This window comes from Schistocerca gregaria, chromosome 5 (assembly GCF_023897955.1).
Source record: "Schistocerca gregaria isolate iqSchGreg1 chromosome 5, iqSchGreg1.2, whole genome shotgun sequence".
Taxonomy (NCBI): domain Eukaryota; kingdom Metazoa; phylum Arthropoda; class Insecta; order Orthoptera; family Acrididae; genus Schistocerca; species Schistocerca gregaria.
The window spans coordinates 511,942,184-511,962,500 of NC_064924.1; the positions used below are offsets into that span (position 1 = coordinate 511,942,184).

Sequence of the window (20,317 nt, forward strand, 5' to 3'; positions counted from 1 at the left end):
GCCAACAATACTGAACCTATTGGCCGAGTATGTCAGTAGCATTGAGATACGAGCCTTGAATCACCAACTATTGACAACAACGTTAATGCAGTAGCAAAATAAAATTCTACAAACTAAGGGAACCTCCACGATAATAGAGGTTTTCTGGCCGGGGACGTTATTAATTCCTTCAGATATATTAAAATCATGTAGTCAAATTAAATCGGGTGATGCTGAGGGAATTAGATTAGGAAATGAGACACTTAAAGTAGTAAAGGAGTTTTGCTATTTAGGAAGTAAAATAACTGATGATGATGGTCGAAGTAGAGAGGATATAAAATGTAGACTGGCAATGGCAAGGAAAGCGTTTCTGAAGAAGAGAAATTTGTTAACATCGAATATAGATTTATGTATCAGGAAGTCGTTTCTGAAAGTATTTGTTTGGAGTGTAGCCATGTATGGAAGTGAAACATGGACGATAACTAGTTTGGACAAGAAGAGAATAGAAGCTTTCGAAATGTGGTGCTACAGAAGAATACTGAAGATAAGGTGGATAGATCACGTAACTAATGAGGAGGTATTGAATAGGATTGGGGAGAAGAGAAGTTTGTGGCACAACTTGACTAGAAGAAGGGATCGGTTGGTAGGACATGTTTTGAGGCATCAAGGGATCACAAATTTAGCATTGGAGGGCAGCGTGGAGGGTAAAAATCGTAGAGGGAGACCGAGAGATGAGTACACTAAGCAGATTCAGAAGGATGTAGGTTGCAGTAGGTACTGGGAGATGAAGCAGCTTGCACAGGATAGAGTAGCATGGAGAGCTGCATCAAACCAGTCTCAGGACTGAAGACAACAACAACAACAACATATTAACATCTTGATAATTTCACATACAATAGTGGGACGATACAGTTCTTGATTATGGACACAAATGTAAATAAGGAATCCACAGTATACATAAAACGACTATCACGACATTAGTAGGCTTTGCCAAAGTATACCTTCCGAACCTAATCTAGACGACAGGCTATGCTCCATTTAAACCTGTCACCGCAACCTCATAAAACAAATAAAACCATATACTAGTATACAACAGTCCAAAATATCTTTCCCTGCAATAGCCATCCCAACTAGACTTACGCAGATCAAGCAAAAACATGATGCAAGCCACCACGCTCTAGCAGAAAGACACACTATAAACAAAAATCATCTTCAGAGCCATCTACGTAACACGTGATGACTCACGTAAAACAACACATTGATGGTACACTTTCACTAGACCCGTCTGCACGACAAAATTTTAAGTAACTCCAAATTTATACAAAACTAAGAAATGATATATAAGGAAAAATACCATACCAAACAATCAAATTTTATCACATATAGACGAAAATGTTCCAGACACTGCATGCGAGACCATGCGTCGGATGGAAGATACTAGCCATGTGCTTTGACCAGTGACATTCTAAACACGCGACAGACGATATTAACAACACGACGATTAAATGTCACTTATTTTGCGTACATCAGGGCACGAGTTAAAAATCCTTATTAGTGTTTTTAGATGCCATATTACACAGAATGTTCATTTTTAATATCCACTGGGAGCTTAATATCGTAATCAAGCCACACGTTCAATACACATAACATTCCAACGCTTAAAACTGTACAAATATTATATCAGTGTTGCTGCTAATAAACGATACCTTATAAACGCAGCACAAATACGTCGACGTCAGCTCGTAACAAATAAATCTATAGCGCCACGCCGTAAATTTACAGCATTCTCCAAGAATTGACTTTACTTACGTTTCCAGCGACCGAAAAGAAAGGAATCTGCTGCCAGTTACTTCCGCCGAACCTGACATCTAGATGCACGCAACCGACTTTTAATAGAAGCCGTTAGTTTTGATCACTTCCTCTACAGTGCTGATGTTTTCTCCAGTCCTCTTCGCACTTGCTTATCAACAGGCGTAAGTACCCACATTATTACTCCAAGCATCTATTAACGCCATAAAAGATGCGATGCCACACGGATGTCTGTTGCCTCTGTGCTCCAGAGAAATATCGACTGGAGGAAAATATCGATCTATAGACACGGCGGCCACTTGAGGTTCGACGATAAAGCCTTGGCCTTGAAGAGAAAGCAGATAACGAAACAAGGAAAACTGCTACTCCAAGAAGTCTAATCCCAGGAAAGTTGGCTTTTGATAACGCAATCCTTAACGGATTATGTGGCTCGCGAACCGAGAAAAAGTCAGTTTGTAAGTAGGCTGTTTATTTTTTTATGCTGGTAAAGCCAAGTAGCGCTCTATATGAAAATCACTGACTGTGCTGTGCGAAGTCTGTGGATGGTTTGCATTGTTGAATATTTGCTATTGTAGTGTTGGGCAGCTGGATGTTTCATCCCCTTTGGAAAAATTATAAATGACTGTGCAGGAAAGCCTCTACGTCACTTGATTTTCAAACAGCAGAGCAGAACTGAACGTACTCAGAAATTTCGCTCTTTACTTATTCTGCTCAACACTAAACTGACGCCGGCCGCAGTGGCCGTTGTGGACGAGCGGTTGTAGGCGCTGCAGTCTGGTACCCCGCGACCGCTGTGGTCGCAGGTTCGAATCCTGCCTCGGGCATGGATGTGTGTGATGTCCTTAGGTTTAAGTGGTTCTAAGTTCTAGGGGACTGATGACCATAGCAGTTAAGTCCCATAGTGCTCAAAGCCATTTGAACTAAACTGACACACAATATTTTTAGCGCAACGCAATCTGACTCTCAAAAACCCCTACAAAAGAATGGCCCTGACTAACAATAACCTACACCTTTCATGAATCACTTACCTCACAAAAATCTTTGTTACTCGAACTACTGCAATAACAGCGAGCGCCAATACTGCCAGCTAAATAAATGATTCTAACTACTGAAGGCACTAGCTACTGATAGGCGTAGTTAGCAAATGAAAGATTTTGATAGAGAATAAACAATGTATTTACCTTAACAGTGTTCAAAAGTCATAACATATACATCAGTTCTGCCATCCAGTCTTACAAATTTACTCTTTCTGATGACACACGTCAGATCATCCGCTCTCAAAACTCCGCCATCTCTCTCCCCACATCCACCATTACTGCTGGCGGCCCACCTCCAACTGCCCAACGCTACGCGCTGTTGACATCCAGCTGCCCAACACTACAATAGCAATTATTCCAACAATGCAAACCATCCACAGACTTCACACAGCACGTCAGTGATTTTCATATAGAGCGCTACGTGGCGTTACCGACATACAAACCTAAACAGCCTACTTACAAGTTTTATTTTAATCTTAGGAACTGAAAGATCAATAAATAAATACTGCCGGCCGGTGTGGCCGAGCGGTTCTAGTCGCTTCAGTCTGGAACTGTGCGACTGCTACGGTCGCAGGTTCGAACCCTGCCTTGGGCATGGATGTGTGTGATGTTCTTAGGTTAATTAGGTTTAAGTAGTTCTAATTCTAGGGGACTGATGACCTCAGATGTTACGTCCCATAGTGCTCAGAACCATCTGAACCATTCTTAAACTTATCTATGCAAAGCATCCATCTAGCAGCTAACGTCCCCCGAAACACTGCACAGCCTACATTTAATGTTTAAATATAACTGTAATACTGTTAGTAACCAAATAATTCCAGTGAAAAACCAAATAAATAAATCAATAAACTTCTGTTAGGAATTTGTTTTCATGGTTATTTGAAGGTATTGTATTCCGGCCATCAACAATCTAATGAAAAAACTTTTGATGATCTGTGCGAAAACAAATTAAAAGTCCTACACGTAACTGATTGTGTCGATTATGTTGCTCTCTTCGGAAAACACATGTTTATGGAACTGATCGCTTTACGCACAGCTGGTCTGAATCACGTTTAACAAATTGAATGTAAAAAGTTGTGCTGAATAATTCAAACGAAGTCGGAACGGTAAAAAAATTTAATTACTGGGGATTAATCACAAAGGGATTCCCACAAGATTTACCTCTGGCTTCACTCCTGTTCCTTATATACGTGGTTGACTTTCCACTTAACATTCAGCAAGCAGAGCTGGTACTTTTTACAGACGACGCTAGTTTTATAATATATCCCACTAAAGATAAAGCACCAGGAGAGACAATAAATGATATTTTTCAAAGAATTACAAAGCGGTTCTCAAAAGTGGACTCCCCCTAAAGTCTGAAAACACACACTACATGGATGAACGCTTGTCCGGGAAGAAGCGCTTTATTGTGCTTTAAACTGTTAACTTCAGCTACTTTTGCTCAGTATAATTGCTAATCTTGGGTACAAATGAGCCAACCTCTTGCCATATTTAGCATATTCCCACTAACTGTCTTACGGAATAATTTTCTGGGCTAAGTCGCAGCTTAGAACGTAAGCAGTGACTGTACAAAAGCGAGCAGTAAGAATAACGTAATTTACCCTTCGGCGGTGCAGCTGCTCGGACATGCCTTGCGCACCGGCCACGCTCCGTTTAGCGCGCGTTTTGTTTACATCTGATGGCTCTTTCTCACCTGAAGGCGAGACGCACAATAGACCAAAAGCAAACGAAATCTTAACGTTTCATGTGCGATATGGTGAAACTAGATCCCCAGGAGCGGACAGGAATTCACCTATCAATAATGGACACCGTCGTATACGTAAAACTCATAGACGGGACAGCGTGTGACAGACTCCTTGGACGAAAACGTGGGTGTGGTTTCTGGTGATCACGCCGGTTTCGGAGTGAGAACGGTTCGTGTATTCGAACTTCCGTTGGAAGTTCCTGCGGACATGGTTATGTGCAACACTTCGTCCCTATGGCACTTCTCTAATCATCCTGTGGAAAAATAGACCAGCTTCGAGAAGTATCCCATACTCAACGGAGTGCGCCAAATAAGAACTGAACTCTGGAAGCACATACCACCTTATGTGACAATAGGTGGCTGTCGAGCCATCGTTATATACGATGGTCAAGGGAAAACTTGCTCTGGCTGTGAGCAGGAAGGCTATGTCCGAATTGACTGTCTTCAACGACGTCTCGTACAGCTACCTCGGAACACACAGGACTCGCCTCAGCAGATGACATCGCTGCCTACTACGTACGAGCAACATGGATGACGCGCCTGACAGCCCGTAGAGTCTGCGAGTATCGCCCCCGATCGCACGTCACTGACGGTGCAGATGACCCTGTCACTCCATCAGACAGACGCGCCACAACAAAAAAATGGCTCTGAGCACTATGGGACTTAACTTCTAAGGTCATCAGTCCCCTAGAACTTAGAACTAATTAAAATGGCTCTGAGCACTATGGGACTTAACATCTATGGTCATCAGGCCCCTAGAACTTAGAACTACTTAAACCTAACTAACCTAAGGACAGCACACAACACCCAGCCATAACGAGGCAGAGAAAATCCCTGACCCTGCCGGGAATCGAACCCGGAAACCCGGGCGTGGGAAGCGAGAACGATACCGCACGACCACGAGATGCGGGCAACTAATTAAACCTAACTATCCTAAGGTCATCACAAACATCCATGCTTGAGGCAGGATTCCAACCTGGGACCGTAGCGGTCACGCAGTTCCAGACTGTAGCGCCTAGAACCGCACGGCCACCCAGCCGGCTGCGCCATAACAGCTGCGGAGCCACGGTCCTACCACGCTTCAGTCGAACCCATCTTCAGAGATGGAAGCGGACTCGCAAGACGATCGCACTGAACAGCATTCCTCAGCAGACGTGGAGACTCCAACACTAAAACGGTGCCGGCCGGGGTGGCCGAGCGGTTCTCGGCGCTAGAGTCTGGAACCGTGCGACCGCTACGGTCGCAGGTTCGAATCCTGCCTCGGGCATGGATGTGTGTGATGTCCTTAGGTTAGTTACGTTTAAGTAGTTCAAAGTTCTAGAGGACTGATGACCTCAGAAGTTAACTCCCATAGACCAAGAGAGTGGGAATGATCATGATTCGTTTCCACCGACTAGCCAGGACAACGTCACACTAACAGCATCTGTGCTACACACGGTGGAGAAGCCGCCACATCAAAGAGACGCGATGGGTAAAATTATGCAATAGTATGACGTCCCACTTTCAGATGAATGACCGTCAACAGCGAAAGTCCTCACCGATGCATTAAGAGATTGGGCACAAGAAATGGGCCATACTGATATGATGTAGGAGGTCGACGTTCAATTATTGGTTCAAAAAATGGTTCAAATGGCTCTGAGCACTACGGGACTTAACATCTGAGGTCATCAGTCCCCTAGAACTTAGAACTACTTAAACCTAACTAACCTAAGGACAACACACACATCCATGCCCGAGGCAGGATTCGAACCTGCGACCGTAGCGGTTGCGCGGTTCCAGACTGTAGCGCCTAGAACCACTCGGCCACAATTATTGGTTCCCACCGAAAATGAGCCAGGAGGATACCTTGTCTGTGACGGCCAATGACGCTGTGTCATGTGGTCCCAGTCCAGGAAGAGTGCTCCGTAGACAGCCGATTCGTCGGTGCGTGGCTTCCAAGAAGTAGACAAGCGATGTCACACGCCTACCGGACTGGTACAGTTAACATCAATGGTATTGGCAACCCAGACAGACCCAAAAGCTATGAGATACGCTGCGGGCATCGGACGTCGACGTAGTTTGAACGCAGGACGTACGAAACGATGCCCCAGTTGTGTTTTATGGTTTGGCAGGTTACGACGGTAGCGGTGGCACAGCCATACTGTTAGTACGCCGTCAAATACTTACCATCGACCCATGGTGTTGCCCTGACTATAGGAGACGTCCGTTTCTTGAATGTTTACGCACCATCTGACTCGACGAAGAACTACGAACGGACAACCTTTTACGCACAGGAAGTGTCACCGCTACTTCGAGGAGGTCAGTTGAATTGTGCTGTCGGCGGCGACTTCAACTGCGTTCTGCGGCCCGAGGACCAACGACCATATTCCGTCTCCTGCCCGGCATTACTAGTACTGGTCCGGGATCTTGCACTGCACTGGGAAATGACGCACGGTGACAGCCGTGGGTATAAGTACTTTACAAGCCACTCAGCCAGTCAACTAGACAAGGTGTGTGTGTAACGTGGGCTACGCTAGGCGACGATTGACGCCGAGGTGTGGCCTACGGTCTTTACAGACCACCAGGCTCACAAAGGCATCTCCACCATCGCTCTGCCACGACAAAAGACATGGCGCAGTAGAGCCCGTGGAAGTTCAACGTGACCCACCTGCGGAATGAGAAGTGTTTACGGCGTCAACGTTCGGACGATTCAACGCTTAAATGGTGGCTCTGCTGCGTCAGACCGGATTTACACAGAACGTTCACACGATATGCCAAGGTAAGTAACATTCGCAACGGGCGACTTCCGAGTTTTATTATACAGCCGTACGTGAGTTGCCGACACAAACACCATCTCCCGACCGTCAGCAGGCTGTCCAACGTATCAAAGCATGAATGGTGCGTCTTACGACAGTGAAGATGGAAGGAGTTATTAAAGTATGCGCGAGGATGCTCGACGGATTACGCAACGAACGGTCGTCATCACACTATACAATGAGAGAAAGAAGGCAGCAGCTACGTACATTTATACAGGATGTCAAAATGGCACATGGATTGAAAGCCGCGTTACAGAAGGATATTGCACGTGCTTTCACTCAACACTATAGCAGTTTCTATGGTGAGGTCCAGCCGGACAGAGCAGGACTGGCAAACATCCTTCGCGAAATGCCAGCAGACAAGCATCCCACTGAGGTGGACGGCCTTATGGCTGAAATCACCACAGACGATCCGGACGCTACCCTAAAGTGCGGTGCGTTAAACAAATCCGCTGGATTGGATGTGTTTCCTCTTGAGTTCTACCGCACCTTTGCTCCTCTGATAGGACCAACGTGGATACACCTACCTTAAGTGTCCCTACCGAGTTCACAGAGGGTATCATGATACCCGTTCCAAAACCAGCTGCTGGTCGTAGAGCACAAGACTACCGGCCATTGACATTATGGAACGGGGACTACAAAATCATTGCACGTATCCTGCGTGCTCGCTTTCAAGCGGCGATAGAGGACACAATACATTTAGATCAAATGTGTCTAGGTGGGAAGAACAATATACACAGCGCTAGGGGCATACAGGGATGTCATAACAAAAAAATGGCTCTGAGTACTATGGGACTTAGTATCTGAGGTCATCTGTCCCCTAGACTTAGAACTACTTAAACCTAACTAACATAAAGACATCACACACATCCATGCCCGAGGCAGGTTTCCAACCTGCGACCGCAGCAGCAGCGCGGTTCCAGACCGAAGCGCCGAGAACCGCTCGGCCACAACGGCCGGCTGTCATAACACTGATGTCGGCATGTAGATTACGAGAATCCCTTCTGACAGTGGCTTTCGATCACACTTTCGACCGAATCGGCCATGTCTTCCTATGTGGGGTCATGGAACGGATGGGAAAATCTCTGGACACGACGTTGACTCTTATTCATGGTGCACTCTCTAGTCTTGGTGAACGGTGCTAGCTCAGGACTTATCACGGCCCAGCGCTCATTGCGGCAAGGTTGACCCTTTCGGCCATCTTATTTGCAGTCGCTCTTGGACTTACACTACACGACCTCCGACTACGCCTTCAAGGCGTCCAACTACGTATCACATCTTTCCAATGCCGTGCATACGGCAACGACGTCGTTTTTTGGTGAAGTTAGGAGACAAAGTCAAGGCGGAGCTGGCATGGCCTCAGCAGTATGAAGCGGCGGCGGTTAGTATCATCAACCTAAGAAGGACCCGATGTATGGAAGTGGGCAGAGGGCTGCCATCAGGGACAGGAGTGCCCATCACCAAGGTCCCCAGTCCCAAGGCTTTGGGAGTGGTATTCCATGGAAACATACGTTGTACAGCGGCGGATGATTATCGATGGCTACTGCCACAGTATGTCATTGATTTTTGGGCACCAAAAATAAGTCGCCTGCCACACATACTGCCGTTGCCCAGAACGATCACGTCAAGACTACATGAGGCCTTCGAACATTTCGTGAGTGCTGACCTCCTCTTCAAAATTAGCTACGATACCTTGACGCTACCACTGAGAGGAGGAGGCATTTCTTAGTACGATGCAACGGTATTGGAGAACCCAGCGCGTCACATCAATGAGCAGTGTTATCAACGAAGTGCCCCCCACCCCCATTCACTCTGCTTACCAGTCAATGTTGTACAAATCACGGCACACTTTCGGGACTTCTTCGTCGATTACAGTTACGTTCACGACAGTTTGTTGGAGACCAGGCTGCCCACAACGAATGATATATATATCACAGCTTCCTTCAGCAACTATCTTGCAGTGTGGTCGAGCAGAAATACCCGGCGATAAAGTGGCAGCGGTTTATCCTCCCTCTCTCCCTACAGAGGTACGTGCGTTGTGGCTATATTGCGGTGAACGGCAAATTCCCGAATCGTCAACGAGTGCACTCTATCCACCTGGTCGACACGCCTATATGCCACCACTCCGACGAGCACCGTTTGGTTTGTGGCAAGGCAATCGACTGTTGGCTTCTAACGAGGGAAAATTAGGCTCTTTTACGCATACGGCGCACACGGCGATCAAAGCTGGCGACCGACTGTTCCCGGACAGTGTATACTTTCTCACCGCCGGGAAAAACGCCGTAAACTGGATAAAGGGGATGCTGACGTAGTATCTGCATCGCAACAATGACAAGAACGTCATAGACTTCTGATACATACTTGCGGCGACCGGTGAAACACAGAACACGTTTTTCCAGTTACTTGGGTTCGTTATTCACGGACCCTCCGGCTAGCTGGGGTGTTCCGGGTATGGGAAGTGAGATGAGAAGTTAGCTCAACGTTGATGAACTTACGTTTATGCCTGATTGCCTGATGTATTCAGGGGACTATATAACGTTTTAAAGTTATCGTGAAGCTGACCTGGATACATGCCAACAAGGCCGTTGCAGGGTCCCGTTCGTTTTTTTTTTTTTTTTTTTTTTCCTTGTAGAACTCTCTAAATCCATACGGCGTTGGAAGCCGTTTTTACGTTTGGACGTATTGAAGGGCACCTTTAGATTCTGTATGTTATGTTTTGCATTTACAAAAGACAAAAACCGTCAAATAAAAATCAAATAAAATTTTAAAAGATAAAATAAAAAAAAAACATTTCACTCCTTGGACCACATCCCCAGAAAAGGGAGGAAGGAGACATTGTGGCCAGGCCTCAGGTTGCGACCCATGTCCGCCCCACCTCCGCCAGCCCATGACCTGATCCCATACAAAAATGTGGGTAGCATCTTGGACTAGTAAACAAAACGTCCTGGGAGCGGGTTCTGACACCGCCAATGCTTATTTTTTTAATAAAAATTATCAACAATGGCGGCCGAAGACTGCCAACGGCTCTGTCAAAGAGGGAGGAGGAGCGGACAAAGGTTCAGGGCATTCTCTTGCCCTTAGGCTGTGAAGTTGGCCCCAAAGCGAAAGAATCAGCAATGATCAACGGCATGAGGATTCAATAGGCTATGGAAACCACTGCTCAAAAGATACATAATGTGTATCCACAGGGCATGTGGCATGCAAAGTGGCCTAATAATCTCTCCTTTGACAAAACTTTCCGGACTAGTCTCGCATTCGGATCTCCGAGACAGGACTGGCAATAAGGAGATGATCAGGAGAGAAAGATAGAATAACCAAATAACGCGTAACGTTCTACGGGTCAGGGCGTGGAATGTCAGAAGTTTGAACCTAGTAGGGAGCCAGAAAATCTGAAAAGGGAAGCCCATGACTAGATATGGAGGCGATCAGTGAAGTGAAATGGAGAGAAGACAAGGATTTATGGTCAGACGTGTATAGAGGTATATCAGTGGCAGCAGAAAATGGTAAAACGGGAGTAGGATTTATTGAGCATAGGAAGGTAGGTCAGAGAGTTACTGTGACCACTTCAGTGAAATCGACAGCAAACCAACACCGATAAAAATAATTGGTGTGTACAAGCCAACGTCGGAAGCAAAAGATGAAGAGATAGAAAGAGTATGTGAGGATGTCGATCAAGTAATTCAGTACGTAAAGAGAGATGAAAATTCAATAGTTATGGGGAAACTGGAGTGCGGCTGTAGAGGACGGAGTAGAAGAAATGGTTGGAGGAGATTGAGAGCATGGTGAAACATTCCCTTAGAAAAATTTTATAAATGACAGTGCTGGAAAAACTCTTACGTTATTTGATTTTCAAACAGCTGAGAAAAAATGAACGTACTCAGACATTTCTCTCTTTACTTATTCTGGTCATCACTAAACTGACACACAATATTTTTAGCGCAACGCAATCTGACTTTCAATAAACCCTACAAAAGAATGGCCCTGACTAACAATAGCCTATACCTTTCATGAATCACGTACCTCACAAAAATCTTCGTTACCCGAACTACTGTAATACAGCAAGTGCCAATACTGCCAGCTAAATAAAAGATTCTAACTACTGAAGGCCCTAACTACTGATAGACACAGTTATCAAATGAAAGATTTTGATGGAGAACAATCAATGTATTTACCTTAATAGTGTTCAAAAATCATTATATATTCAAAAATCATTATAACAGCCTACTTACAATGGTAGTAGGAGTGTGGGAGAGGATAAATGCTAATTGAGTTCAGCAATAAATTCCAGCTAGTAATAGCGAATGCTTTGTTCGAGAATTACTAAAGAGACATGCTGGGAAAAGGCTCAGAGATACGCGAAGACTTCTGCACGCAAGATTTCATCCCTGTCAATTCACGTTGGCGAAAAGACCTGAAGATGGTGCAATGGAATACCGAAACTGATTGAAAAATAAATTAAATGCAAAGTGTCGGCCGTAGGTTCATTTCATATTGAACAATCAAAGTCCTGGTAACCACCCATTACAAGGACGGACATACTAAGGTATAACAAGTCATGGTCGTTACCGCATTGTGACCTTACTCACCCATCGACTACAGATACTCAATTTTGCTTCCTCGCACGCCATTACAGCAACACAGCGCTGCCCTCGGATCCCAAGTGGATCATTTAAAATGCCACTAGAAAAATAGCCATATTTCTCAGTGGACATGCTGGCTCAATGTTCCGCAGAGCCAACCACTACACGCATGCAGCAGCAGATTAGCGGGTGGACTATCTGATTAACAAACGACATGGGGGCGCTCGCTGTGGCTAATTAAAGGGCAGGTGGATCGCCAGGTTTGTGGAGGGGGCTGGAAGTGGGAGGAAGAGGGGGAGGGGTTAAGCCAACCGCACCCCTGCTGCGTGCCTGGCTACAGTGGGCGCACCATTTTTGAGCCAACAAGCTGTACGAACCACCACGGCCAGCGCGGTGGCCTGGCAGTCGCGAGTGCCGTTACTTACTCATGAAAAGGTTTTAGTACTACTACCAGTAAAAAAAATTATTGACAGTGAATTATTTATTTAGCGACATGGTTCGAGATGATATCATCAGGTTGTACTGACATTACAGAAACATTTAACGTAATTGTACACAAATATTCGACTTTCGTAGCATAAAGTTCGCAATGTCAACTTATCGTTCGCTGTTACGATTTCCAGAGCTGCTAACTCATGTGTGTGTGGTCCTGGAGATGTATTCTTTACTTTCCATACTACAGCTGGCCAGTTTCTGACGTTCTTCCACCCACGTTTGTCACATCGTATATATATCATTTCCACTTCCATTTTGAGATCAACGGATGTTTATAAATATAAATAAATAAAATAAAAACATTTACAAACAGTAATATACACGCGCACACACAGTCATAAAAAAATATTCGTCCTCCCAGCAAAGAATCACAAAGTTAGACACTGGAAATACACACAAACACACTCACACACACACACACACACACACACATACACACACACACACCAAAAATGAAAAAAATCAACCCAGAACACAAAAAAAAGAAAGTCAAACACACAAGAACAGTTGGCAACGCTACACACCGAAATCACACATGTGTTGATCACAAAATGGAAAGTGCAAGTTATATATGCGATGTGACAAATTTTCGGTGCCTGAACGCCGGATACCAGCCAGCTGGAGTATGGAAACTAACCAATACATTTCCAGGATCACAAACGCAAGTTAACAGCGCTGCAAAGCGTAAGTACACTGAACAATAAGTTCATATTACGAACTTAGTGCAACAATCTTTTAAAACATAAGAGAAAGATACGACGAAATGTAATACGGCGGCCTATTATATCTATCACATGATACGTTTATTGTGTTTAAAAAAGGAAACATGTACTACAGGTCACTGATGATGCTTCCCAAATAAATGAAGCGAAACGCGTCTGGCAACAAACAAACTGCCTTCAACTGGCTGCACAGACGATGCATACCTCCAAGAATTTCAAGCAAATAAGGAAAAGACGGAAAACAAAAAAAAAAAATTACGATAGAATATATGTGCGTATACAGTGTCTGTATCTCACATTACGGTGTCATTCAGACATACATGACTGTCTGAAGGAGCAGACACTGTTTTGACGATTATAGCTCTTGCAAATATTACAAATTTTGTGCGTTTCAGCGCTCAAGGGAACAAAATTGGCAATTTTTGCTGTGAAGTAAGTTCTTAATGAATACCTTCCCTTGGCGAAAGATATTGCTAAATTATATGAGCCCATTTATGATTCTATGCTTTCGTAAATTGTGTTACTTATATTGCCCTAACTGAATGGCTCTGAGCACTATGGGACTCAACTGCTGTGGTCATTAGTCCCCTAGAACTTAGAACTACTTAAACCTAACTAACCTAAGGACATCACATACATCCACGCCCGAGGCAGGATTCCAACCTGCGACCGTAGCAGTCGCACGGTTCCGGACTGCGCGCCTAGAACCACCCTAATTGAATTTCCACATTAAGTTGTATAACATTTTGCATGTTGTATTTTTCTAATGCAACAATTTAAACTTGTCTTTCATTTCTTATTTTAGCTTAAGCACTAATTTTGCCTGATGGAGATTCGAACGCCATATTTAATTAGAGTACGTAAAAAATATGTTATTTGGAGTGGAAAAATGGCAAAAGTGTTACATGATGGAGCATAACAAAAACAAAAAAAGTTTATAAAATAAAAAAAATATGACAGAACTCAAGATATAAATTAATAATTACATGGTAACACCTGGCATTCGACAGGCACAGAACTACATGACCATATCACTGCTGTAGAGTATACAATGAAATTTACTACCAAATTACTTAATTGAAATTTAAAAGATGCATACATTATTTCATTACAGGTTTTATAGATTTATTTAAGTCGATTTTCTCAAGCATTTTTGAGTTCTGTCACTGTTCTCAGCAGGGTACAACTTATTTTGCTTAGTTAAATTCAAAACTGAAAGTACAAATTTAATAATACAATGAAATTTATGTAGTAGACAGCATTTTCTAACTGTACATACTGAACTACATCACTGGACGTGTTCCCTGCATGGACCGGTCCGACATACAGGCGGAAGATGGACACACACCCCACACTAATCTCCGTAACACCTATACTTTCGATGGGAGAGTGTAGTTGTAGCCGTTTGTAATCACTACAGGGTCAATCACTAACTATTGCCAGCTAGAATAACTGTGAAAATATGGAAGGAGCTGAAAAGTTTGTGAGACAAAAGTTGCATGGGACAACGGGGTCCACAATATGGCGTTAGTTTTTTGTTGCTAAATGGGGTCGCTTTTTTTTAATAGGATACTATAGCTTGGTATTTATTTTCTGATACTTGCTATCGAGACGAATCCAATGATGTTTAACAGTAAGGTCTTTGAATGTCAATGAAGGTCACAATGGTGGCATGAATGTCCATGTATAGTAGGTGTTCGAAGTGACGATCGTTGGTATCAATGCAGTGCTGCAATCTTCTTATCATGGATGGAGTGGTGTTCCTTATCACATCAGCACTTATTGAAGCACATGCTCTGACAATTCTCCCTCGCATATCTTCAGGTGTGGTTGGAACGTCTTTATAAACAATGTCTTTTACGAATCCCCACAAGAAAAAGTCTAGAGGCGTCAAGTATTGTGAATGAGCCAGCCACGACACATCTCCCCCGCGTGAATTCCAACGATTTGGGACTTGTCTCTGCAACTCATTTCTAGCCATCAGGGAGAAATGTGCCGGACACGCATCACGTTGGTACCACATTCTGTTCCTTGTTCCTAAAGGTATTTCTTTCAATAACAGACCTAACACTTCTTACAGGAATGTGGTGTACTCCCTACCATTAAGATTTCCTTCGGTGAAATAGGAACCTATAATTCTGCCCTCCTGAATCCCACACCATGGTTTTTGCCGCCGCAGCCAACATGGATTTTCAGTTGCCCAATAATACATGTTATGCAAATTAACATTTCTATGGTTCAGAATGTAGCCTCGTCAGTAAATAAAATCGAATTAATAAATGTGCCATCCCTCTGGATCTGAAGTTGAGCCCATCGGCCGAATTGAATGCAACGCTTACAATCCGTACCAGTTAATTCTTGGTGGAGACGGTATGGTAAGATGACATTTATGGCGATGCAGAACACGAGCAACACTACTCTGGCTCACGCTATATTCCCTTGAGATATGACGTGAACTAACACAAGGATTTCGAACAACAGTGGCAAGAGTACCAATTTCCGTTTCCTCGCTAGCAACTTTCCTTTGCCGGATATGTTTCCGATGCTTTAAAGATCCAACTGTTCTCAATTTATCACACAAATATTTAACTTTCCTTTGCTGGATATGTTTCTGATGCATTAAAGATCCAGTTCTTCTCAATTTATCATACACATATTTAAATGTACGACATGCAGGGTCAGTAAGTTGAGGATATCATTCAGTGTATAAGAATCTAGCTCTCACTGAATTTCGTTGTCATTCTCCGTAAATGAGAAGCATGTCAACTTGTTGTTCGATGGAATACATAATTCACATTAGATTGATTCGATGATTCTAGTCTTACCGTTCCTATTAGTGTTGTATTGCGAAACCGTCGAATAGTGTTTACACGTGAGTGGCACATTAGATGGATACGACGTGTTCGCGAATACTTACTATTTGAACGATATACGAGAGAGAATCGACAGACCATGTGTTTCGATAAGTCCCGAAGTGATAAGGAATACCACTCAATCTATGATAAGAAGATTGCAGCACTACATTTATACCAATGGTCATCACTGCGAACGTCTTCTGTAAAAGGACGTTCATGTCACTTTTGTGATCTTTGTTGACCTTCAAAGACATTACTGTTAAACATCATTGGATTCGTCTCGATGGCCGCTATCAGAAAATAAGTACCAAAGTATAGCATCCCATTTAAAAAACAAAGCTTGTAACTAACCTGTTTCTACGGGTTATTACGTTAAGAGTGGGAATGGAAATGCTTATTGATTGCGAAATTAACGTGAGAAGATTAGGGTCGCCACCGACTCTAACCATACAACTAATCAAAGGTTTGGCCGAGTCGGAAAATAAATTAATTTGATCACAGACCAAAAACTCAAAAAATACGTACGTTGTGATATATCGCTCATAGGGGATGCGATGTAATTTATAGCATTTCCCGTGCATTGTCCACGAGAATCAGCCATTTAAAATAAAATAGTACATGCATGAACACTGTGCAGAAGATCAGCTCCCAGCAACACACCTGAAAATAAGACTTAATCTAAAGCATTTGTTTTAAAATAAAAGGGTAAACTAATCACTGGACCTGTGCGTAAGGAAACGCGTTGGATGTGCTTACGGGAAAGCTACGAGGTGAGTGGCATAGGTGTAAAAACGTAACCTCGGAATGCAAGAGAAAATTCTGTATAAAGTCATTTATTCCTAAGATATGGTTGAAGGGCATGTACACAATTCCTGATAACATTAATACCTAAAACATTAAAGAAAAGCATCGATACATACACCGTTATAATCTACACCTAAAATCATTGTTGTGAATCATTCATACAACTGCTGTTGCCTGAAAACTGATCGCAATAACTCGTGGAACGGTACACTTTTCGCAGTACACCCGCGTGCCTACGTGGTTTCTGGAGACGCAATTTCTAGGTATCGTGGCCAAGTTGCAACAATATTACATCACACAATCATGAACAGTTAACGTTCTTTAAAACAAACATGAGACCGGACAGTTAGTGATGAAGGTAGCCCAATAAACTCTACTGTTCAACCACGTGGTCGGATTCGCACGGACGAAAGATACATAAAGCAAGGAAAATTTACTAGAAGGCAAAGCTATAAATACTTAGAAAGATGAAAGTTTATACAGGCACAGCTGAAGGCAAACAGACATTCACACAGAAGCGAGTGCTCACTTCTTATCGACACCTTTGTGTGGCGCTCTTCCGGTGGATCCAAGTCTGCTATAGAAATTTACCAAAAGAAAAATCTGCCAAAGTTTTGCAATCCTCGATGCGACAAGGCAAAGCAATCTTTCAGAGCTGAAAAACGAGGCCAAAAGCTAACAGCTCTCCCCTCGCCAAGTAACAACGCGCCACGCGGTCAGTCTAACTCACTCTTCTTCGACTGGAGCACAACTGTGGACGCTTCCCGTACCGGCGGCAGACTACCTCCCTTTTTCATCTCCTGCCTCCTCCACGCTCCGCGTGGCCCGGAAAACCCAAGGATGCCATTTCCGCCACCAACGTAAGGCAGGTGGATTTCTCACAAGTAGCGCAAACCTCCTTGCCTACTTGACCTCTACGAAAGTTGGCTACTCTGTACAATTGCTGCTGAATCTGTATCACTATCGCGGACTTTCTGCAGCAGACTACGCCACCGTCTAGCAACGTGACACACAACCACATTCATTCAATCACACCACTATGAGAGTTATTAGAAAAGATAAACAAGGAAAAGAAATAGAAATGCTAGTGAAAATGGGCTACCGGACTAATGAAAGGTGGCTACAGGACCCTTTCAGGCTGACCTGACGCGACCACACCCTGCAGCAAAAATCCAACTTTACACTATGGCCCTTATTGTCCCATGCAACAACTGTCACACAAACTTTTCAACCACTATCGTACTTTCGGAGTTATTCTAGGTAGCAATAGTGAATGACTGATCCTGTATATTCACTTTGAAATGCCCTGTATTGTAGTACTTTAAGTCTACGATCTGCTGCTAATGTTAGAAATATGTGCAGCTGCTGCTTGTCGACAACTGGCAATACGGGAGCCGAGTACGTCCTCTGGCGACGGCAACAGCAAACACAGATGGGGCGTGGTGTGCAAACCGCCACAGATCACGGGTGAGCCACGCCGAATCGTTGGCATTCAGCGCAGCGGCGGCGGCCGGCCAATCAATCAATCAGCCAGTCAATCAATCAGGCACGTAAGGGCAGTCGGGCCGTGCTCCGAGGCGCGTGTGATAACGGTGGATGATCTGTATTCCGGCCGGGACGCCACGGTCGCCCTCTTGCACCCTCGCCTAATCACACGCCATCCTGCCCGCCGACGACGCCCTCACCACGCACGCGTCATCAGACCCGCACGAGTACACACACGGACACACACATACACACACACACACACACACACACACACACACACACACACACACACACATCACACACGGTGGTGCCCTGCAACACATTATTCTCCATAAAGTATTCACAGCGAACAGCGAGAAGTTGGGAAAACATAATTCATAGTACGCATGTTGACTGTGTTGGTACCATAGTGACGCAGCACGAAATTATCAAATGGGAGCGAATGCCGCGTCTTACCACCTCACCAAGTTTCCACGCCTCCTCGCCCACAATGAACGCCCCCGTACGTCTCACACTATCCACAAATTTGGGAACAACAATACCGACCTTACCTCTCTAATTTCCACTTCCAGAATAATCATTTGCGGGACCAATTTGCTTGTGGTATATTTTACTCAGCGGGATGCACTCACCACTAAACCACGTACGTCCTCAGGAAATATAAGATTTTCAGCAGTTCTCTGTACAAACATAGCAAAGCAATGACGGCTAATGTTACAAGTCCAGATCTATCTATCAGCCAGACTGTTTTCCCTGCAGCTCCTGCAAAAGCTGCTACCCAACTTTAGGAAGATATTAGTCGATCTTCTTTGGAGTATGAGAAACACTAAAAACATTATGGAAAAGATAAAGAAATTTATGAAACTTAAGAGTTCTCTATCTCGTAGATCCCTAAGAGGAAGTAAACCATCAGTTAAGCTTATCAATGAAAGCCGTTTACATACACTTCTTTTATATTCTAACAAACCAGATTAGGTAACAATCATGGATTAATAATAGCGGAGCTACTAACCATCCAGAAAACATGCAGAATATAAATTTATGAATAAATGAAAATGTTTAGAACATATTAATAAGACTAAAGATAAACAAACTGGAAAGGTAACAGATGCATTGAGAAATGTAGCTTGTACTACTCAAGAGAAAAAACGGATAAGTGCGACAAACACTAACACACAAGTGTTCCACAAAATGAAAATGTTGAATTGAGACAAATGTTTGTTATCTTAAGATTACTGGATGAACAATTAGATTATTGTTATTATATGATTACTAATATGCATTTGAATACAGACATCCGATTCTGGAAAAAAATTTAAGATTAGAATATAATCGAAAGTCCGTCTAAACAATGGAAGAATAGAAGAACTGAATGTAAATGATTTTATTAAAATTATTTGGCATAAGTAGTAGTTATGTCATAGGAACAAACAATAGAAGACGTAATCATTGTGCTATAAGAAATTTTGGCAACATGGAATCAAAAGGTGTTTTTAGTTATATATGAATAAAGAGTAACGGTCTAGATCGTGATTTCTTTTATTTCTTTTGAATGTTATCAGTTTTGGTTATCGTAAGAACCATTTGACCACATGTAACCTGTGATGCTACGGGGTGTGGGTCCTGGTTCGACTTATCTCCGTGGATTTTGGGCCACTGCTAAATGATGAAGAATTAGAAATGCTCACTTATCTTTAGTGGGTTGTGTACTTAAGTGCCACTTCGCTTCGTACCCGCCATAAGCGAAACTAACTGGTGCTACATGCTGCTTGTCATGTATCCCAGGCCCTGCGCCACTTATTTATGAATAGAGACATTTACAAATTAATATATAGTTTGTTGTTAGTGTTAATATACTATTTTACTGAAAAATATTTAGTATTTTACAAATGTCTTGACAAAAATACTTCATCTTCAATACTTGGCTTCTCACGTTATTGCAAAATATTTTGATCTTGGCAGCTAAATCATTTTGTGACCATTAATAACGGCGCGGGGTGACCACAAGT

At 43.5% G+C, this 20,317-nt stretch overlaps 1 protein-coding gene across 5 annotated transcripts in view; it reads right to left on the reverse strand.

Annotated features, from left to right (window-relative positions):
* The window catches only part of LOC126272055 (uncharacterized), a 209,273-nt gene that overhangs the window by 101,877 nt on the left and 87,079 nt on the right, over positions 1–20,317 (reverse strand). Inside the window, exon 1 of one of the 5 annotated variants that reach the window (XM_049974578.1) lies at positions 1,789–2,067. The exons of the other annotated variants lie outside the window; for them this stretch is intronic. The gene's annotated coding sequence lies outside the window, so the exon portion shown is untranslated. Of the gene's footprint in view, positions 1–1,788; positions 2,068–20,317 lie in introns of those variants that run through there. 5 annotated transcript variants of the gene reach the window in all.